This window comes from Syngnathus typhle, unplaced genomic scaffold (genome assembly GCF_033458585.1).
Source record: "Syngnathus typhle isolate RoL2023-S1 ecotype Sweden unplaced genomic scaffold, RoL_Styp_1.0 HiC_scaffold_441, whole genome shotgun sequence".
In the NCBI taxonomy this organism is placed as follows: domain Eukaryota; kingdom Metazoa; phylum Chordata; class Actinopteri; order Syngnathiformes; family Syngnathidae; genus Syngnathus; species Syngnathus typhle.
In genome coordinates, this window is record NW_026872343.1 from 22501 (window position 1) to 26646 (window position 4146).

A 4146-nucleotide genomic window follows, 5' to 3' on the forward strand; every position below is an offset into this window, starting at 1 on the left:
AGCGCCAGCCCCGACCGCCACCCCCCGACCGCCACAAGGCGACCGCCACAAGGCGACCGCCACAAGGCGACCGCCACAAGGCGACCGCCACAAGGCGACCGCCACAAGGCGACCGCCACTGGCCCCAAGCGCCAGCCCCGACCGCCACCCCCCGACCGCCACAAGGCGACCGCCACAAGGCGACCGCCACCGGCCCCAAGCGCCAGCCCCGACCGCCACCCCCCGACCGCCACAAGGCGACCGCCACAAGGCGACCGCCACAAGGCGACCGCCACAAGGCGACCGCCACAAGGCGACCGCCACCGGCCCCAAGCGCCAGCCCCGACCGCCACCCCCCGACCGCCACAAGGCGACCGCCACAAGGCGACCGCCACAAGGCGACCGCCACAAGGCGACCGCCACAAGGCGACCGCCACTGGCCCCAAGCGCCAGCCCCGACCGCCACCCCCCGACCGCCACAAGGCGACCGCCACAAGGCGACCGCCACAAGGCGACCGCCACAAGGCGACCGCCACAAGGCGACCGCCACAAGGCGACCGCCACTGGCCCCAAGCGCCAGCCCCGACCGCCACCCCCCGACCGCCACAAGGCGACCGCCACAAGGCGACCGCCACCGGCCCCAAGCGCCAGCCCCGACCGCCACCCCCCGACCGCCACAAGGCGACCGCCACAAGGCGTTAGTGGCCGCGCCCGGTACTTTACTGGACCCTATTTGGCCCGCGGACCGGCCGGCGTCGCTTCCTTGAATGCTTAGCCGCCTTTCGAGCTGCCATGCCGGGCTTGAGTTAGTGGTTTGCGCCCGGTACTCTACGTTAAAAGTCAGGCGGAACGGCTCTGAAGCTCCAGACGGTGCTTCCTTGAATGCTTAGCCGCCTTTCGAGCTGCCATGCCGGGCTTGAGTTAGTGGTTTGCGCCCGGTACTCTACGTTAAAAGTCAGGCGGAACGGCTCTGAAGCTCCAGACGGTGCTTCCTTGAATGCTTAGCCGCCTTTCGAGCTGCCATGCCGGGCTTGAGTTAGTGGTTTGCGCCCGGTACTCTACGTTAAAAGTCAGGCGGAACGGCTCTGAAGCTCCAGACGGTGCTTCCTTGAATGCTTAGCCGCCTTTCGAGCTGCCATGCCGGGCTTGAGTTAGTGGTTTGCGCCCGGTACTCTACGTTAAAAGTCAGGCGGAACGGCTCTGAAGCTCCAGACGGTGCTTCCTTGAATGCTTAGCCGCCTTTCGAGCTGCCATGCCGGGCTTGAGTTAGTGGTTTGCGCCCGGTACTCTACGTTAAAAGTCAGGCGGAACGGCTCTGAAGCTCCAGACGGTGCTTCCTTGAATGCTTAGCCGCCTTTCGAGCTGCCATGCCGGGCTTGAGTTAGTGGTTTGCGCCCGGTACTCTACGTTAAAAGTCAGGCGGAACGGCTCTGAAGCTCCAGACGGTGCTTCCTTGAATGCTTAGCCGCCTTTCGAGCTGCCATGCCGGGCTTGAGTTAGTGGTTTGCGCCCGGTACTCTACGTTAAAAGTCAGGCGGAACGGCTCTGAAGCTCCAGACGGTGCTTCCTTGAATGCTTAGCCGCCTTTCGAGCTGCCATGCCGGGCTTGAGTTAGTGGTTTGCGCCCGGTACTCTACGTTAAAAGTCAGGCGGAACGGCTCTGAAGCTCCAGACGGTGCTTCCTTGAATGCTTAGCCGCCTTTCGAGCTGCCATGCCGGGCTTGAGTTAGTGGTTTGCGCCCGGTACTCTACGTTAAAAGTCAGGCGGAACGGCTCTGAAGCTCCAGACGGTGCTTCCTTGAATGCTTAGCCGCCTTTCGAGCTGCCATGCCGGGCTTGAGTTAGTGGTTTGCGCCCGGTACTCTACGTTAAAAGTCAGGCGGAACGGCTCTGAAGCTCCAGACGGTGCTTCCTTGAATGCTTAGCCGCCTTTCGAGCTGCCATGCCGGGCTTGAGTTAGTGGTTTGCGCCCGGTACTCTACGTTAAAAGTCAGGCGGAACGGCTCTGAAGCTCCAGACGGTGCTTCCTTGAATGCTTAGCCGCCTTTCGAGCTGCCATGCCGGGCTTGAGTTAGTGGTTTGCGCCCGGTACTCTACGTTAAAAGTCAGGCGGAACGGCTCTGAAGCTCCAGACGGTGCTTCCTTGAATGCTTAGCCGCCTTTCGAGCTGCCATGCCGGGCTTGAGTTAGTGGTTTGCGCCCGGTACTCTACGTTAAAAGTCAGGCGGAACGGCTCTGAAGCTCCAGACGGTGCTTCCTTGAATGCTTAGCCGCCTTTCGAGCTGCCATGCCGGGCTTGAGTTAGTGGTTTGCGCCCGGTACTCTACGTTAAAAGTCAGGCGGAACGGCTCTGAAGCTCCAGACGGTGCTTCCTTGAATGCTTAGCCGCCTTTCGAGCTGCCATGCCGGGCTTGAGTTAGTGGTTTGCGCCCGGTACTCTACGTTAAAAGTCAGGCGGAACGGCTCTGAAGCTCCAGACGGTGCTTCCTTGAATGCTTAGCCGCCTTTCGAGCTCTCCTGCCCGGCGTGGGTTTCGCGTCCGCGCCCGGTACATTATGGAAGCCAAAAAAAAAAAAAATTCTAAGTGCGAGTGGGACCGGCCTGGGGGGCTTCCTTGAAAGCCCATCCGCCCTCCGAGCTCTCCCACGCGTCGTGGGTTGGCGTCCGCCACTGCTCAAAGCGAACTTCAAATTATCTGCTTAATAATGTGGAACACCATTCTTAAGTAGTTTTTCCTTAATTTGGGCTCAACTGGCCGGTAATGATCCCCGGTGTCTGAGATTGATCTCAGTGATCCAAAGAGCCCTGACACGTAATACCATCCATGAGTTTAATTGAAAAACAAAAAATGTAATCTTTATGACACATAAATACAATTTGCATAATAATTTGGAACACAGTGTAGACTTCCAGCGGACCGCGCGCGGCTCGGCTGACGGCGCAGCGCGATCTGGTACCGCTGCGCGGGACGAAACACGCCCCGTGCAGAGTTCCAGGCGGCCGGGAAGACATTTAAGCGCTGCCGCTGCAGCTGCGGCGGGGATTTGCCGTCCTCCGGTGGACACGACGAGTAAATACACCAGCAATCGCACTTACACCGTGTTCCAAATTATTATGCAAGTGACATTTATCTCAGATTTTCCTAAATAGTCGATGCAAAATGAGTCAGCATAATTTTCAAGTCATCAACCATTATTTTGATGAATTCTAATTTTATTGAACAAACCTCCGAATGATCACAGAATTTTTAAAAAATAAAAAACTTAAAATGCACTGTTCCACATTATTACGCACAACAGAGTTTTATAACATTTTATAGGTTTTTATGAACTGAAATGCCCATCTTAAGAATTTACAGCATTAGGAGGTCATATTTACTGAAATCAAAAGCTATTTCAAAGAAAAGACAAACAAGTTACATTTTAACATAGGACCCTTTATTTCAATAAAAAACAAAGTTACATTTTAACATAGGACCCTTTGTTCAACAGCAGCTTCACGATTCTTCCATCCACTGAACTTGTGAGTTTTTGTACAGTTTCTGGTTGAATTTCTTGGCAGGATCTAAGAATAGCCTGCCAGAGCTGCTCTTTGGAATTGAACTGCCTCCCACCTTCGTAGATTTTCTGCTTGACGATGCTCCACAAGTTTTCAATAGGATTGAGGTCAGGGGAGCATGGGGGCCACACCATCAGTTTCTCTCCCTTTATTCCCATAGATGCCAAAGACGTTGACGTATTTCTTGCAGCATGAGACGGTGCATTGTCATGCATGAAGATGATCTTTTGACGGAAAGCACGGTTCTTCCTGTTGTACCATGGACAGAAGTGTTGAGTCAGAAATTCCACGTAGTTAACAGACGTAATTTTGACGCCTTCAGGGACCCTAAAGGGGCCAAGCAGCTCTCTCCCCATGATTCCGGCCCAAAACATCACTCCGCCACCTCCCTGCTGACGCCGCAGCCTTGTTGGGCTATCGTGGCCGTCCACCAACCATCCACGACTCCATCCATCTGTAAAGTCAAGTCAAATCAAGTTTATTTGTATAGCCCTAAATCACAAGCAGTCTCAAAGGGCTTCACATTGACAGAAATTGACAATTATTCTCAAAGCATCCCCTGAGCTCTCAAAAGTGCAAGGAAAAACTTAAAAAACCCTACCTGGCCCA